The sequence below is a fragment of the Anser brachyrhynchus genome (assembly GCF_964034855.1).
Source record: "Anser brachyrhynchus genome assembly, chromosome: 7".
Taxonomy (NCBI): domain Eukaryota; kingdom Metazoa; phylum Chordata; class Aves; order Anseriformes; family Anatidae; genus Anser; species Anser brachyrhynchus.
The window spans coordinates 35,369,489-35,388,630 of record NC_137701.1 but is presented as its reverse complement, the minus strand read 5'-3'; the positions used below and the strand labels follow the sequence as shown (position 1 = coordinate 35,388,630).

General features: G+C 40.3%; 1 protein-coding gene across 10 annotated transcripts in view; it reads right to left on the bottom strand.

Moving 5' to 3' along the window:
* THSD7B (thrombospondin type 1 domain containing 7B) overlaps positions 1 to 19,142 on the bottom strand; it is a 456,617-nt gene that overhangs the window by 298,288 nt on the left and 139,187 nt on the right. Inside the window, exon 1 of one of the 10 annotated variants that reach the window (XM_080600719.1) lies at positions 16,541 to 16,770. The exons of 5 other annotated variants lie outside the window; for them this stretch is intronic. The gene's annotated coding sequence lies outside the window, so the exon portion shown is untranslated. Of the gene's footprint in view, positions 1 to 15,954; positions 16,513 to 16,540; positions 16,771 to 19,142 lie in introns of those variants that run through there. 4 more of the 10 variants (XM_080600721.1, XM_080600713.1, XM_080600712.1 and 1 more) reach the window with 4 other exon arrangements.

Here is a 19,142-nt window from a genome sequence, read left to right as displayed (position 1 = left end):
TCCCAAAACCTATGATTATGCAACTAACACAAGCAGTCAGGAATCCATCACATTTCCACCCTGAATTATCCATTTCAGAGCTGCTCCACCATCCTGAATAAGATTTCTGAGGATGATTACCTGAACCTTTGTCATCTTCAGAAAAATAAAATTAAAAATATTGCTAGATGCAGCATGCCTTTAATTCCATAACTATAACCACACATACTGGGAGGGGGAAGATACAAATTATCTGCAATTAAGACATCCATTTTCCCACATATATTTCAATAATTTACATAAGCCTAAACAAATGAAAGTGATACAGATATTGCGCTTTATAAATCCCAGGTCTTTTTGTTTAAAGACAACAAACTCCCAGACCACTCAGCTTTTGCTGTTTCCACACATTTGCATGACATTTCTAGCTTTGGTATTTAACCCACCGTGAGAGGTTCATCTCTAACTAGAATGACAGCCAAGACAACTGCAAGCTGAACTACTAATAGCCAGCAAGAACCTTGAAAACATCTTTTCAGATCATGGATCAACTATCTTCTTTGAATTCAACCTACCCAACATCAAAGCAGATATTAACTTTCGCATGAAAGATACATCAAATAACATAAGTGAATCCATCATCATCTGGCAGGGTATTACCCTCACTCATTGCCAGGTCGTTTGGAGAAAGGACACCCTGTTGGGGGTTACCGGGATGGAGCTGGGACAGAGTAACACGGGATGATTAGGGACAGCTTGAAGATAGCTCTAGGTCCTCACCAGCAGCCGTTGTGGTTGTTTCTCAGCACCAGTCCTTGGGAGAGGCAAGGAAGAGCAGGTAAGACAGCAGCACCTTGTGGCCAGAAGAAACCACGGCAGTGGCAGCTCCTTTCCAACCCCCAGGGAGGGATGAGCGCCCACATTCACCTCCCGCAAGTCTCACAGCAGCCAGGGGCGCAGCTACAGCAGCAGACAAAAGACACCGCTGCCAACACTGAGCCTCAGTTCCCTTACACCCAGCTGCTCCTCTTGGCTACTGTATCTGTACTTTACCTTTCTTCTTTTCTTACATTATTTCAAACAAGAAAAATCTTGAAACATCTGTAAAAACAAAGAGCTTAAATCCAACCCGGTGAACAACACTTCTGCAAACACATCAACTGCGGTGCCCTAAAGGGGCACAGGTGTGAGACAAAAGTTCCTGAGTGAAAGCACTCGCCTCTGCTACTGCTTCATAAACAAAGCATTGATTTTTACACACTTGAACTAGAAAACTTGCTCATAATTAAAACTTAATGGCTTTGAGTAAAAATAGGAACAGAAATGATTGCCTTAAAAGCCAACATATTGTTTATACTGGTATTTGATAAGCCTTTTCTTCCCCTTTCTCCCCTTAACACGCTGAAACTACAGAAAGAAAAAACACTGATTTTAATAAGAGTTAACATTTACACAGGGATTTCTGGCTACTGTCTATGACCACCTGCCTTAGTGGATTTGAAGACTAATCTCCTACACTGCTGAGTAGCTCTCATTTTCTTCTATATAATCAAAAATATTATTTAGTCTCCAGAGTCCTATATTGCACTTACCATACAACCATTGCTCCTTCTATTAAAGGAAAGCAAGGCCAAACAAATATTCCCAACACTTGGTGGAGAGGTTTTCAATAATCCTGAGCTCCCCAAGGGAGCTATTCCACGAGTAGCTCACTAACACATTGCATCTCCCACACAGACAAGTCTCTTACCGAAGACGCTCAGATTCTCAAGCTCAAAGTCACGCAGACTTTTAAATTCTCTCCACCACCTCACAGGTTCCTTTAAATGATTTTATAACCTGCTTCAAAAACACGTTAAGAATTCAGGTGGCATTTATTCCACTCTGGGCATTTACAGCAAATTTTCTAGTTGGTTTTAAGCAGACTAACATTATCTGTACCTACAACGTAGCATGCCACTCTTGTTGCCAAGTAGTTATACGTGCAATTGCTTCTGCAGAGCTGGAACTTCTTTCCTGTAAATACATTATACATTATTTAATACTATATATTGATATCAAAGTACCTATATATAGTATCCTTATAAATATATTATTAACTTGCTGCTTTACAAGTGCTGGCTTCAGTTCATTCTCCTCTCTACATCTGCTGCCACTCCAGCGCCTTAGTGGTCAAACCAAGTTGTACCAAGCAACAACCAGAAAGAAGTTCGAGTGGAAACATCAGTACAGCTGCTTGAGTCAGGTAATCAACAGCTACAAAGAGTCAGTAAATCTCTGTGAAAGAATAAGAATTTACGAGAGCAGACTTCTAACTTGCAAAAAGTCACACATCAGTTCTTCAGCTTGATGTGAAGCCCAGTCTTGCTTCAAATGCTTTGCATCTAAAAAAACAGCAAAGCAGGGGAAAAGATGGCAAATTAAACACAGTAACAACGTGCACCTATTAAACACAACACGCAAATTCAGTCATATACAATGTTATCACAGCTCATTTGTTTTAACTTGTTCAAATATTTATGTCTTAATGGAATAATTGCTCATTATTTGGTGCATAAGTTTTTGTGTATATGAACATGCATACATACAGAGAAGCTAAACAGGCATGAAAATAAACTTTTGGACAAATCTTCAGCTGTTGCAGCTTGCCACAGTGCCCACGTAAGCCCATTTCCAGCAGCTCAGGATGTGGCTGTATGTGCCACCTCGACTCAGCTCCAAGAAGAACCAGGCTCCTTCAGGGAGCACTGACTGATGGAATCAGACACTGGCAGAATACCCAGCGCAAAACACTAACAATTACTTTGCAACAAAAACACAACATAGAGACATAAAAGAGCTAAACAAGTTAGAGACACTGTTGAACATCACGCACTGAGAGCAGCCTCCCTTGCAGGATCCTGATCCGTTCACTACCCGGAGCATCCCTAGCTGGGCTGGAATCACTCCAAGTGTATTCCACAGATCAGACAGAGTATTTCTTTTTTTTTTTTTTTCCCCTCTAATCAGAGAAACAGAAATATTTCCTTGTTATTTCAACAGAACAGAATTTCAGAGTTATTCCGATAAGCAAAAAACTACAGCACACAGTCAGAAAATGTCCTTCTTTGATTTTCTTACTTGCCCACGCTATGATGCTGGCTGCATTTTTGAAACTGGAACTACTACCAGGAAAAAAAAAAAATCTTTCAAGGCTAGTCAGATGAAACACCTTTCTAATGTAAAAACATTTCCCTCATAGCAACAATAACTTCAGACCATCCTAACTGGGGCAATTTCAAAGTGAACAGACTACCACAGCTGAAGACCCACAGACAGTAACAGGGGGAGAAAAAAGGATAAAAGACCATCCCTATTTTCCTTTCATTTGCTATCAGTTGTCCTTGCAGGTTTCATCTACCTTGGGAAAATTTCTTACTACCTTGAAGGCATATTTAATTTTGAAACAATTATAAAATCTGAAGTTTGTTCCATTTTTAAAAGTGGATGTTTCTAAAATGTATTTTTGTTTTCTTTTTTTTTTTTTTTCAATAAGCTGAAACATTTTGTACTTTCACACTAACAGTGCTTTCTCATTCCCTGAAATTATTGAAAGGTTACACAAAATATTTGAGCTAACTTTGAAACCCAGCCAGGCAGAAGTACATATACTTAGGTCTTCTCTTCACAGGAACACCGACATGTGAGAGAGCAACAGCATCTTTTCTGGAGTCTGAGGCACAGAAATCCAAACTGCACGGAGGACTTAATCATTTCTGAGTGCTTTTTAATACTAACATACAGAGGTCAGCACAAGTCACATCACGGTGCACTTGGGTTTTGTCACTCAGTACCACAAAGGATTTGAGCGTTATCAAACCATGGGCTATGGCACAAACAGGACATGGCATCAGATAAAGGCTTTCTATACCTTCAAAAGAAAATCAATATTGTATTAAACTTTTGAAGAGATCTTAAAGAGACCTTATTTGGTTTTATTTCCAATATTTCTGCAGAGGTGTCAAAGGCCCTTGCAAACATCCTTTTTTTTTTTTTTAAAACCTCCATTAGCATTTATAACTCCATCTGAGAGACACACTAAGGAGCCTGATGTTCTGTCCCTGAGCACTTCCAGATACCAGGGAAGTTGAACAACACTGAATATGATACGAGTATCAGGTCCCAAAAAAGAACAATCAAGTTTAACATGGGACAACGAAAAAAGAAAAGAGAGAGAGAGAGAAAGATTCCAGCACAAAGACCATTTCTACATGGTAAATATAAAGTTATTTGCCTGCAAACCAGTGACACAAGTCTTGGCTCCAGAACTCACACGCTCAGTCCTTTTAGACCACTTTAACTCTGTTTTAAACCAGCGAAGACTGCCTTCCAGTGCTGCAAAATCGAATCAATCGCTGATTGACTAGTCAGCAGGTACTGATTTATAGTGTGCCTGAACTGACCTGAAGGAAGTGACAGCTCTGGCTAGAAGAGAGGATCAGTGAATCCAAAGATTAAGCTTTTTTTCAGTAGAAACTACCTACCAGATACTTTCCACAAGTAAGCTAAGGCTATGATTTTACAAACTACTATATATATACACATATATATATACACACACACACAAATATAAATATATATATATATAAAAATCTGGAATATCAAAGTAATAATATTGAAAGCTGAAAACAGACTCTACTCAAGGTTTTTCATTTTCACTAAGGTTATTTCAAAGTATGTTGATTCTCAGACATCATATTACTATGATACGAGAGAACCAGGAAGGTAGCTGAAATACACTTTATTTCCAGATAGTGCCTCTAGAGCAGGAAATTTATTTAAAGCTAAATACAAAACCATTCACGCTTAAATCAACAAGAAGCCTTACACTGACTTCAGTTGGTTTCAAAACTTTCATGTTTTGTATTTTCTCTTTTGGCTGCATTCATACAAAGAGGTGATGAGGGCAAAAAGGGCACAGAGACTGAGAATGCATTAGAGGTGTTGTACGCTCAAGCAGCAAGAGGTTTTCCCTCATGGTTGCACATCATACACACTTGTCCTACACAAACTAAACTTTACTCTCACTCGTAGTTTGAATAAGGCTATCTATCCAGTATAACATTCTTAGAGAACGTATGGTTGGGCTCAACCATGCCAGGTCAGGTAGCTGTTACTACATCATGGCCTCAGGCAAGAACCATTAACATGCAACAAACATTTTAGATACTTGTATCTACTATCAGAGTTTATTGCTTGTATCCTAGTTAGTATGCAGCATGATACAAGACTCACTAGAGGCGATATCTTGCACTGGGTTAATCAACAAGTCATCAAAGAGATGGAAGAGAAGGGTTTTAGCCTTCATTGAAGCATGGAGTAATTAAGTAGTCAATTAAATATAGGAAGTGATGTACATTTGGATTTCCAAAGAAATAAAGCAATGCCTACTTTAATTAAGGTGACTGGTCACACTAACCCCTGAATAATAAACTAGATTTTGATTAAAAGGTTAATCTGTCTATGTATCTTGTCAGACCTCAAAAGAGAGATTGACCATAAGTGCAAGCATACTTATGAAAACTCTCCAATTAACGCTATCAGAAGCATCAGGAGTGCAAGAAAATGAAACACTTGACCACCAAGAAATGCTCCAGAATATCAGGTAGAAAAAGGAAGAAAAATCTTTCCAGTTTAACCTTCATAAATATGCAAGTAAAGGAAGGCTTTAACTCATTTTTTCCCCATCTGCAATTTTACTATTTTGAATTTTGTAAATAAATCAGTATTTGCATTTAGCAATAACTGTTTTGAGGTAAGCATGATCTTGAGTTACCTGGATAAAAACAAGCAATTCTCTTTCAGAAGCGTGACAAATCCATAGAGCAAGGGCAGTTGTGAGCTAGCAGTAGGCACCCTAGCTTGGACACAACTTTTCCAGGGCATGCGAAGACCGAACATATTCCCCATATTTCCTCCAGCAAGGCCAGAGGATTGCTCACAATCTAAGGATCAGGATGAGTAGAAAAGTGTTGGTAACAAGAAGAGTTCTCCGTTATACAAAACAAAATATTGGAGAGCACATCTGGCTCCTGAGCATCCCCAGGGAATTTATTACCTGCATCCACCATCTTGCTGGAAATCCATACCAGCAGTGGTTCCCTGTTTTTTTTTCCAACCTCTTCAAGTGACTTTTTTCCCCCCCTCTCATACTGTTTTCCTACTGGAAACCTCCTTAAGTGAGGCAAAGTCATCATCTCCCCTTATTTGTGTATCTTCACAAACTGCTTGTTCTCTTGGCATTTGAGTGTAATGTTAATGACAACAGGGAGACCAACATTATCTGTTGGTCTTTAAGAAGCTAGGTTGTCATTCAAACTTCATACTATCAGATGGTACCTGAACTCTGCAGTTGTCTGATTTACTTCTTTTTCTCTCTTTCTCCTATATGCATGGTTTCCTCTCAGAAAAGCACAGGCTCTTACAGATGAGGCTACCCGTTTCAAGAAAAAAAAAAAAAAAAAAAACACACTTATACACTGGGTACTGGCTCAAACACATCACAAATACTCAAAATTGTGTCTTCCAGGTTAAAAAAAAAGGGGGGTAAACTTGATTTTTATTTTATCTAACATCCCTCTAAAAGTCAAATATTTCACTTCCTCCATGAAGTGGCTACAATAAGCTAGAAGCTAGCAATGGCTACATTTCCCCTACTCCACAAAGTGTAGCCCTCGATCTTAATTCAAGGTTTCCTAACAGCAGCTCTTTTTGAAAATTAAAACATTCTGGGATGTGCATTACTTCCGCTGGTTAGGACTGGTCTCCCATAGGAGGAAATAATGGAAGCTATAGAACTCCATATATCTTAAACTGCTTCCTACAAAGTAATTTTCCTCAGTCATAACCTTCAGCATTAAAAAAAAAAGGAAAAAAAAAGTCCCCACCACCCTCACCCCAATCTCTACGGAAAAGTATAATGTAAAAACACATATCTCCCACTAATACATCAAGAGATCATGGTCTACGCTTTTCACAATTACTCAAGGATTTTAATGTGACACATAACAAACACTTTCTGCTTTTCTCTTCATTTTTCTTTTCCAAACTTTCAAACATCACCACCGCGTTTATCACAGAACAAAGACTCCTCGTCGCCATAAGTCACAAAGCTTCCCAGAGCTAAACTTCTTTAAGCCAGTACAGACTCCGGGTAAGGAGTTCAAACCCTGCTCCCAACTTTTCAAGAACCCGACACCAACCTGCTCTGTTGTTCAGCAATCTGCGCATCTCTCTAGGCTGCCTGGAGAAAAAAGCCAAATTCGTAATTCTTCCCTGCAGAAGCAGATGCCATGCTACCTCAAAGTACACGGAACTACAACAAGTATACGACTCTCCACTGAAGAGCATATGTACAGCTAACTTGAAATATTCTGATACAGGCTTTAGGGAGATCAAGAGCAGCTCTGAGGATGGAAAGGAACCAAAAATTCCTATTATCTTCTTTTCCATTCTGGTAACTCGGTATTTTTCCCTTGAATGTACTTTCCTTGAATGCACGTCTGTATGACAAATGAGAATCCGTCCAAATCTTCTATAAAACCACGCAAAGCATACAAAGCATTATATAAAACATAAAAATAGCCTAACAAATAGAAACAATAACAACTTCCTAGCAGATACGGCATAGTCACTCCAGGTTCAACTACATTAACCTTTATTTTGCACAAAAAAAAACTCCACCCGTAGAAGTCTGAATACTCACATCTACTCCGATGGCACACAGGCTACTGCGAGACGTACAAGATATAATGAACGATAACAAAGCATCTCTCTGGGAATCAAGGTCAGCTTCAAGAAGTTACCTGAAGTCCAAGCAACTTCAAATGCGCTCAAGTGCTGTTAAGTCCTTTGCTGAACTATGGTCTAAAGGAAATCCAGATCCAGAAAAATAACGAGAATCGAGGTCAAGAATTGATAAAGCAATCAGGGCATGGGAACAACAAATGAAACTTTTTCATCTCAGTAGGATAAACAAACACAATTTTATAAATATTTACAAGCCTATCATCTAATGACTGGAGGCTATTATTTTCTTTCTACTTCTCCAGAAAGTTTAAAGGACTTTAAGAATATAAGTCAGGTTTCTCTCGTTACTTTAAAATATCATTTGGAAGGGAAACTTAAGTCTAGTTTTCTGAAGTTCCTTTTCTGGATCTCAGAATGGCTCAAAAACGTGGCTTAACTAGGAGAATTTGGGTTTTATTCTCTCTTTTTCCTCACATAACTATTTGCACAATTTTGATGAATAAACACAAAAAGAGCACGGTCAAATCTAAAATAATGCTGTCACAGCAAAAATAAAAATTTAATAATGAACTGCAAAGACCTACCGTGGCACTCAGTGCTTAAACCCAGAAGGATTTTTTCATTTATTAACACCCTGTCCTTGTTCAACAGCATACTAATGAAGTTAATCTAAAGGCTAAATTTCAATTATGAATCACAGAACCGCATCTCTGCTCCCTGATTGCTCGGATAATCTGAATCAAGCATTCTCCTATATGAAGCACAATGGTTGACTGCACGTAAGAGTTCCTGAAACATCAAAAATATTCAGTCCAGAAGGTAAAAACTGACAAACACCTGTTTCCACATCCATTCAATAACTCCGTGGCAAAGTAATGATTTCTAATAACTTGACAGACTGCTTGCTCACTTAAAATATGCAGCACAGGTTTGAACAATAAAAGGAACAGCAAATGTTTAAATCTCCCAGGCTTGCAGCCAAGACAAAGTCTTCAGCCAGAGTAAAAAAGGGTTTCCATTTGCTAAAATAATTTAGGAAAAAATGTTTTCCTCCCGAGTACCTACAATGCATTTGTCCTGGAACAAAACCTGAAAGAACCACCACGGTAAAACTGAGATCGGCGGGAGGCAGTGCACCACCTGACAATTAATATGCATGACTACAGACCGAGATGTGTTGTTTCACAATGTGTCAGCGCGGCTCAAATAAGAGCTCAAGCCACAGAACTGGAAAGAACGCAAAATATGAGTAATAACAACGACCTGGATCATTTGCTTCCAATTGCTTCTGCAAACAGAATAATGATGAATGCTCACACGAGCACCAGCCATGCTGCTATCACATTTGAAAGACAGATATGAAGGAAGTATTGCATCTGCTTTTTAACAAGAAGAAATTGAGCAGCCTGATTTTTAACCAAGAGGACAAGGAATCGAAGGACTGCTTGCTCCACATGGGAGGTAATGGAGTGAACGGAAACCAGACCATCGGAAAAGCAAGATTTTCAACTGGTAAAAAACACGGGGCAAATAAAGCTGAGCCTTCCCCATGGCTAACTCTCAGAAGAGTTTTTACCATACAGCACATGTGATACTGGATAATGTAACAATATATATTACATATGACAACTCTGGGGTCAATTCCTCCATTTCTCATGGGGAAGGAAATCCAGAAGAATAAATGCACTGTATAACGAGCCATTATCTGACCATCTCTAGGAATTAAGACTTCGTCCTTGATTTGCAAGAAATCCATGTACAAGACAGTGACAAATTCCTCCGACATACACACCTATCCACTCTCATCCATATGCCGGGAGACAAGCTCGGAAGTGGAGAGATTTCCAGGACTTGCTACCACCCAACAGCACTCAAACACAGGTCAGATGTATTCAACTACTTTTTCACCTTTTTCACTGAATAGCGGGATCTTTTTTCCTACCCTCTCCAAGTTAGAGGAAGGAAGTCACACACACACACACCCCTTCACAGCAGCCACTGCAAAACTAAAGGCTTCTATAGTCTTAATCAACCAACATTAATCCCAACAATTCTTCAGTTCTAGTTTTTCAGGATATAGGCTCAAATTGTACGCATTTTCTACCTCCAGCTTCAATCTACTATTATCACTTTTCCCTGCCTTTATCCTTCAAGTGCATGTCACCCAGTGAGTATTTATCAGTACCCAGATGAACCTCTGATTTAATAAAATTAACAAAAAAATGAAAATAAATCCTTATAATTAAAAAAAAAATCTTATTTTTTTCCAGATTGCCAGGATATTCACAACCTTATCTGGTTTTGCCTGCTACAACACTGATATATATGCAAAATGATTCAGAAACTACATCCTTTCAAAGCACTAGATCTTCTCATTGTCAAATACCAAAATGGGCACCTTGCTTTGTGCCTGGCGGGATGCTGTGCAAGTTTTTCTCTCTGTCTTAGTCCTTAAATAAGCTGTTTCTCAGCGGTACACTCAGATTTGTCAGACCGAGCAATAGGTAGGCGCATGCACTTTGCAATACGCTTGGTGGAAGCAGGGCAGTTGTCTTTCATGGTTCCTACAGAAATACATCTTAATTGACTAGCAGTATTACACCACAAATGAGCCAGAAAAAAAAAAAAAAAAACCAGCCAGCAATAATGACAGCCCACTAGAAATAATCTGTTTTCTTCTGGGTAAACTGTTCAACACTAAAACTTATTATCTATAAAAGCACCTTTTGAATCACTTTTGTTTTGCCCTGTGGAACCTTAATGTTTCTGTTGGTAATATAAATTTCTGACTCGCAGTACTGCCCTCGTCTGTAAGACTGCGAAAGAAAGCAAAGGAAGAGATGAAAACAGGGAAACACAGAACTGTTGTTATTATTAAACCTTTAAGTTACAGAGTTAATTCCAGCTAAACGCGTTTGTCTGTTGCACTGTTTATATGAAGTGGATTTTTTTTGTTCTAGAAAGGAAATCAAATTGTTGCATCCGAGCACCAAACAACTCCATGGTCATCTATATCCACGCCGACTGTACTTCCACTGCAAGTAATCTGTTAAACAGCACATCCCCAGCTGGGGACTGTAATTAGGGTGCAAACTGCCATACAATCCCCTTGCCAGATTGATGAAGGAGACCTCTTACAAGGTGATCCAGAAGGCAGTGCTGAGACCATTAATCATTTATCCGGTGAGGAGAATACAAAAAGCTCTGCCATTGATAGCATTATATTGGAAAATATCTTGACAAAACTAGCACCGGAAGAATAGCAAAGTTTTGATTAAAAGGTCAGACATTAGTTATAGTGTTACTTTAAATATTTCAGGCAAGTTCCCACACACACACACAAAAAAAAGATTTTCAGCAGAATTTGACACTCATACTTCTGTTCCTCCTTTTAAAAGCTTGATAATGATCAGGTCACAGCGTTTTTAGCTCCGCTAGCAGCATCCCCAGATAGCAAACAATTGTAAGAGTAATCCACTGAGCCACTTTAAATGCACCGCCAGGCTGCCAGTATTTCAACCCGCAGCTACTTATCTTAGGGGATCTGAATCCACTAAAAAGGCAAACATTTTTGATAACAGGCAGTTAAAGAACTGGTTAGCACAAAAATTCAGCCTACAATGAGAACACCGAACCCCAAACACCTGCATTCTGCGGTCTCCTCTGAGCACAGGGTCTCGATGCTGCCAAACAGCCATCAGCTAAAATTTCTTAAACATGCTTGTTGTACAGAAACACCTAAAGTACTTAAAGTTGAGTTCAGGCTTAAATGCCTGCCTTCTTCATTCTTATTTGGTCCAATAAAGAAGCCCCCACCGTCCTTACAGAATTCATGAAACTATTCTGACAGATAAACAGGGAAATGCAAAAATCAACATCATTTACGTAGTCGAAGGGTCTTGCTAGAGTCTGAAGTGTGTTTCTTTGGAAACAAGTCTTTAACCTTCTTTAGATACAGAACCTCATGTTTCACTTACCACACAGCACCCGGCAAGACAGCCAGCCTCCAGACTTTCTGAGCTGTGTCCACCTGCAGACATCCACACACATTTAACCAGAGCACAGCTGGAAGAGGAGCAGGGGAAAGGCAAGGCGCTGGGCTGCGCTCACTTGCCTCCCTCGAATACCCAAGAATTTCATGGACTGGCGTAGGAGACTTCTGCCATTTCAAACGCAAACAAAATCTATCCCTTACAACTCTCTACCAGCCTAATAGGAAATACGTTTTCCTGTAGAACACGCAAAAGGGAGGAAATTTAATCCAAACACATCATTACATAGTCCAATAGGATTTCTTACAAACTCTAGGAAGTGCTCCACTGAAAACAAGCTCCAAGTGACTAAGTCTAAAAGGCATATTGGAAAAATAACTGCAATAGCCAAATCTAAATAGTTTTCCACAGATCATCAACAAGCATATCTGCAATAAAGAGGAAGAAAAAATTCTGCCACCTGTTGTTACAAAGTTAAACCAATTTAAAGATTTTTTTTTTTTTAAATCTTGTTTGCAAATCATCATATTTCCCCTACAATTCTCCTCCTTCCCTAGAGATGAGAGGATTCTTTCTAAGGACACAGGGAGGGAGGCAGAGTAGTGAGAGCATCACAGCGGTGAGGAAAGCCTGGAAAAAAATTTAGCGTCGAGTGACTTTACAAAAGATTCTTTTGCAAAAAGAACTGTAGAAATGATGAAGAAGTTAATTCTTTCTGCAACACAGGGAAACTTTTTATTTCCAAACCCTTGCTTGCACAAATAAGCATGCAATTAATCTATTGAATACGTTAGTTAGAGAAGGAAAGCAGAAATAGCTTCACTATCATTATACAGAATCCTACAAGCAGCTGAGGAAATCCAAGTTCCTTAAAAATTATTGCCACAATGAACACCATGATCTATTTCAATAGCAAGTTCTACCACATATCCCCGATTCCCTGAATATTTACACGTTTCCAATATAGCCTGAACCAATGGTAAGCATTCAGCAACATAGTGCAAGCATACATAGGATACTTCATGTATTTTAAGCCAACATACCTCTTTAATAATCCTGTAACATTAAAACATCAACTAGAGAGAACAGAGCATAACTCGCAAACACAAAGATGCCAGCCTGAAGATGGAAGATCAAGCATGACATTTACTGAAAGGCTGTAATAATACCGTATCAGGAACTTTTTACCAAAATTTAACACACAAAAAAAAAAACCCACACCTACAGAGTGGTCTCTACGCTGGATGGCTCAAGGCACTGATGGTATGTGCTGCACTACCTAATTCCTGCTGTTGCCGTTTCTTCGAGCTTGATCCTGCATCGTCTGTGGCAAGGGAATGGGAAGTCCTAAACGCAGCACACAACTAACGTAATGCCACAACACTTCAGACAGTTAACACCCAAGTTACCAGCGTGTTGATCTGATTTTGGAGTAGCAAGGAAAAAAACAGCCCCCATTTTTGGGATCTTGCTGTGTCATCCCTTACGGGCATTACCATCGCCCTCCTCCACAAGCAAGCCCTTAAAGATTCCGATCCGTTATCCTTTAAAGGGAGCAATTAATGCTGCTATTCAAAGTTTCTGACCTTTAGCTCTCAGTCCCAGTAGGGTTATTCAGATTTTTCTTTTTAAGTTTAGCTGAAAACAGTAACTATTTGCATCTTCCTAAGGCAGACGTGCAATAATCCTAACCGCAAACTGGAGTCAGTTTCAGAGAAGTAATTCCCAAAGCTTTCACCTCCAAACACGCTCTTCTCTTCAGGACCAGATGCTTTCCAAATTCTGCTAGCATTTCCAAATCACTTCAGTTTTGATGTTCTCCCTTCCAGAGGTATTTTAGCAAATAGCATTGAAAATGCTTTCAGAGCAGCATGAAGTTTCGCATCCCATGCTGCATTCCTCCTCCTCCTCCTCCGCAGGAGGATGACCAGTGCTATGATTATTTTCAGCGAAGCCGCAGTGTTCGGTTCAATTTCCTTTCTTTCTACTGACACTGCTCCCCGCTCCATTTTCCTGCCCCCCTTTCTTTTCCTCAAAATTATATGCCCAGCTTCGCTGTTGCTTCTTTTAGGAACATTCCTAAGGAAATGTCACAAAATCAAATTAATGTAATTACTATTCATTGCCTTCATCTAATTTTTACTTTAAAACCACCAAACAAGGAGAAAAACTGAGCATGGTATCTTCAGAACTGACCCACATGGGCATCTTGCACTTTCTTTTCGAAGTATAATTAACACATGCTGTCTTTTACGAGGCAAAAATTCCCACACACACACAAAAAAAAACGTACCCCATACAGTCAAAAACAAATCATCAATTTCAACCCATCGATACTTCTGTGTTAAACATCCCTGACAGGAAAGTCGTTACAGCTCATCTGGAAGACTGACAGGCCGAGATTCCTCTAGACCCAGAGAAAGGGTACTCCAGAGCCGAGAATGATCCAAAGAAAAAGACAAAAAGTTACACCTATGTAAACGGAGAGAGAGCCGGGCTGAGCTAGCGCCGTGCAGGGAAGAGGCAATCAACTTGACAGTAAGCGTAATTAGTGTTGTACTTCCTGCCAAGATTAGACATGATATAAGCACATATATCAGATGAATTTGACGTGATATATTACTACTGCTGTGCCCAAATATATAAAACGGGGTGGAGAGTGAATTGCCTGGCTTTTGGAGGGGTGAGAGTGTATTTTTTTGTTACTATTTTACGTTAAGGGAAGAGAAAAAGTATTTGACATGCCATTTCTGTCTCCATCTTATTTGTTCATTAAAGTTTCCTCTCCTTTCTAGCTTCTATTTCCATCATGATCAGAGTGACATAAAACATCCTCTTTGTTGCCGCTCACTAAAATCGAAGCTGCATCATGTCTCTTTTTCATGTCTTTTCTCCCCTCCTTGTCATTCAGAGGTTTCAATCCATTGGCTTTCCGCACACATTTGCGGTCCGAGCCTGTTTCTCAACACCAGCCTTCTTGTTTACCTCTTCTCTTTCTTGTTTTCACCCACCAAAACTCCTTCCCCCGTCATGTATCAGCTCCAAATCGCCACCATCTCATGTCACTCACACACCAACCCCTTTTCCTTGTCCCCACGCCAGACTCCCATCTTTGCAAACAACCACTTAGTATGAGTAGTTTCCTATTATTTTAAACACACATCTACTGTTTTCCTTTCCACGAACCACACATTTACCTCACCACTCTCCGTCAACTCCTAAAGCTCCTCTGCATTTGCTTTCTTCCACCAGGTTAGCCTCAGCACGGTGGACTGTCCCAGCCCACATCTTTCTTGCTCACTGCAGCACACTGACCCAACATTTGAGACTCGTTTCAGATCTCTCTGCATTTAGCAAAACGAGACAAATTAGTGAGACGCTGCACTGACTGCTGCAAAGAAATCTGTCCCTACCCAACTCCAGCCCCAAGCTCCACAGACACAAAACACAAACCACAGCATGATCTAAACTGTCAACAGAAGCCTCAAAAACCCTTATTTGAGAGTTATCCCATCAAACACATGTTTCTAATACCTAATTTAGGCCCAATACTTGAAAAGAAGAAAGAGAATCATGCCCAACTCGACACAAGAGCAGAAATAACAGGAAGACAGGAATCCTCAAGGCTCTTAGGGCTGGACCTGAAGATTAATGGGCTTCTCTGTTCAGTTGCCGAACTGCAAAAATAGTGAAGAGGGAAAAGAAAAAACTAGACAAACCTGAACACCACCCCTTCCCAAAAGAAAAAAAAAAAAAAAAAAGAACTGAATGAGAACTGAATGCTTATTTTCTTTCTAGCTTTTGCTAGAAAGCAATCCTAAAGTTTTCCCTTAGAAGCTGTCAAGTCTTATTCCAGAAAAGTGACCACTTCACCAGGGGGGGAATTTAACCTTCTGCTTATTTTTTTTTTTTATTTCCACTTTTTCCAAATATTTACTTAAAACTATCACAATGAAATTTTGCAACCCTTAGACAAAACTTAGCAAGTTTCCAAATTATTTTACTACTTCTAAAATGGTGATCTCTCACTAGCAATACACTCTCCGTGAACTAAGATTTAGCTTGAAGCTCTGACCCTCTCAGTTTAATGCAACCTCAAAACTTCTTACTAAAGTACCTGAAATGGGAAAAAAAAATACATATTTTTTTGGATGGAAAGTTTAAAACGACTTCACCTCAAGAAGTAAGCCTTTACCTGGACTTGTCTGTACTACTCCAGCAAACACAGAGCGTATTGCTGTTCATTTCCTGACAAATTACTCTCCAAGAGAATACAAATCATCAGCGCTGAGCTTCAGAAATGCTCTGGAAGAGCTGTCTCAATTCACTAGAGACAAAAAGCCAGCCACAGAGCAGACTACGTCCCAGTGGAAAGCCTCCCTCTCTCATAAACAGGGGTTTTAATCCCTTCACTAATGGCTGAATTGCATTCACCTTTATTGTGCTACATCTTCAGACAGCTTTTCCATCCATTACATTTTTTTGTTGTGGGCATATTCTCTATTTTATTAACAGCTGTAACATAATTCAATACATATTCCGAAACAAGACAGGTTATCTTCCTGACTGTTTTAAAACATTTCACAGCTGAAGCACAGCTAAATTTTTAATTAGGAAAACAAGACCAGAGGAAAAAAAAAAAAAAGAAATCCTACTGTGTGTTTCTATTGGGATGATCTGTAAAATACATTTGCCTTATCTGTCAAGCCTCCCCCACCACCCAAGTTTCCTCTTTCCCAAATGAATGCCCTGTACTAAAGCCGATGCTACATAAACCGTACCTTATCGCTAGAGATTGTTGCAATCACTGACTCCACCACATCCACCGTTACTGAAGCCGTATATCGTGTTTACTACGGATATCCAAAACGAATTACAGGATCTGAAATATGTGCTGCCTGTAGTTTTCTAAGTACCTCAGAACACACAGGTTAATGCCCAGGAACCGCTGCCCCCGTACTGCAGTAACCTCACTCTCACCATCCTGGCCTCTCTAACATCTGATAACAGAACAGCTGAACACAATTTCACACACCCCAGTGAAAACACAGCAATTTACTGACAACAGACACCTGAGCAAAGACAAAAACCTCTACCTAATGACCAAGTAACACTCACACCATGTATGTATAAACATATTTATATAAAAATCTACAAACCCTGCTATGGCGAGTTCCGCTCTCCACAATCTCCTGTTCGCAACACAACAGACAGAAATCTAGGCTGCTTTCGTAACATGCTGAAACTATGCCAACATGAGTTATTAGCTATTGCGGGAGATGGATCAAAAACTGCCTCCACTGTACCTGATAACTGAAGAGATTGTTTCGTGCGATCTTCCTTTTGGAAGGCTATGCCAGGCTGGAAGAACCAAGAGGCACGAGCATCCTTCTGTCCAGTCTTGTCAAGTCGGGGACAGACGAGAGCGATTCGCTCACTCTGAGCGAGGGCAGGAACAGAAGTCTGCCACTCTAATTTAGTCTGTTTCCAGCATTTGAAATATACTTACCATTCGCTGCTTTCTCCTTCTCTGAAGGAATATTTACATCTTCTATTTAAAGAAGTGAGTCAGACTATTTCTCTGTTTCTGAATAGTTTTTAAGTAGCTTTAAAGGTTCGTTTCATTTTTTAAACAGACTTTCCCTCTCTTCTTCACACTACCCTTCCAGGCCACATCACCTCAGCCGAAACACTTTTCATACTTTACTACACCGCAACTGGGTTTGCGAGCTCTGGCCGTGTCACAGACAGGGGGAGACGGGTGCTTCAGACAAGCAGGCAGCAGATCAGCCCAGGTGCTCCCCAAAAACCTGCCCGCAGCCAGCCCGGCACACGCACGAGGAGCCCAATGCTCGCTGACTGTGTGAGCAGACACTGCACATCGTGCAGTCGCCTTCTGCCCAGGAAAGGCCAGGGTCTGCAACCCCACTGAGAGCCAATTTCCAGCCCACAGTGGACAGTGCTGTACCAGACAGGCAAGGACGGGGTCTTTTGGACTAAAATAAACCTGCTTAGGCAGGTTGAATTTATTACATCATTAATGTACAGTTTTCTTTGCTTTCTTGGTGGCCCTTGAATGTCTCTGCCCTCATCCCTTTCATATATTTTCTCAGAAAAGCTTCCTATTATGTGAATACAAGGAAAAGAAAAAAAAAAACTTTTAAACTAGCTAGTTTATTTTCAGATAAAATATATGCATTAGCAAGTAAGTTGGTCTCAATGGAAAAGAAAGAGAAGCAATCAAAAAACCTTCCCCCAAAAAATTAGAAGCAGATTATTGTTCAGAATGCTTTCACTTACACTTCCTTTTTTATGATTATTTGTTGAGCTTTTATTTTGATGGAAACAGTAATGCAGCATGTCCTTACTACTCAAGCATTTAAACTAAATACAGAGAAATACAAAGGAATGTCTAAAGATGACTCAGTAAGGAGCACTCAACAAGGAGCAGAAAGAGCATTACCAGTACGTTCATTGTAGGCTCACCAGTCCAAAGCACGGTATTTTTAGCGTGTCATGTTCCAGACAAGAGGGTACACAGCGAGCACTTGTGCTCAGACCCAGCAGCGAGGTAGGTCGGTCTGTCAGTGATGCAGAGGCTGGACTTGTGCAGGCTCACAGAGCAAGCACAGAAACCTTGCAGAGTTTCTGGTGTAACTTGCCCAACACGGCTCTTTTTGTTGTTGTTATCCCCCAGCACAACTCCCTAGGATTTTTCAAGTAAACGAACTCATCTTACCTGTGGTGCTTTGCCTGTTTCTCCTACCACAGCACCCATTTTGCCACTACCCTGGAAAGAGGCCTGCACGCGGTGGGACACGGCCTACAGGCCTGCAGCGTGCTGCCCAGGCAACCCCACCAACTCCTCACGGCCTGCCCGCCCACCTGTGCACTTGATCTCAGGGCAAACAACAGAAAATGTAACCTCACTAATATTTAAAATGCTACCTCAGGAGTAAATTACATTTTTTCAAAGCTCAGGCGAAGAGCGGGAGGGACATGTGGGCAAGCTCAGGGTGTGGAAGGACCCAGAACGTGCTGCGCCACAACGGCACAGAGGGTTTTGGCCAGTAAGTCAGATCTCTCGTACTAAGAAACTCGACTATAATGAGGCAAGACAGCCCATCCGTAGCTGCTAAACTTTCCTGGTTTACAGGCAAACCACATCAGCTCTCACTCCCAGGCATTCCCAGCGGCTCTCCCTCCCCTCAGCTGTACTGGTTACACAGGAGCCTGCAAGCTGTGGCCAGAACAAGAGAAATTTTCATCTTCTGTCTATTGTGTTTACTAACAGTAAAGCTAAGTTTTGCAAAAACAATGCTTTTGTCTCACAGAACTGAAACAAACCCCTGAGATTCAAGCAAGTTCCTAGCTGTTGATAAC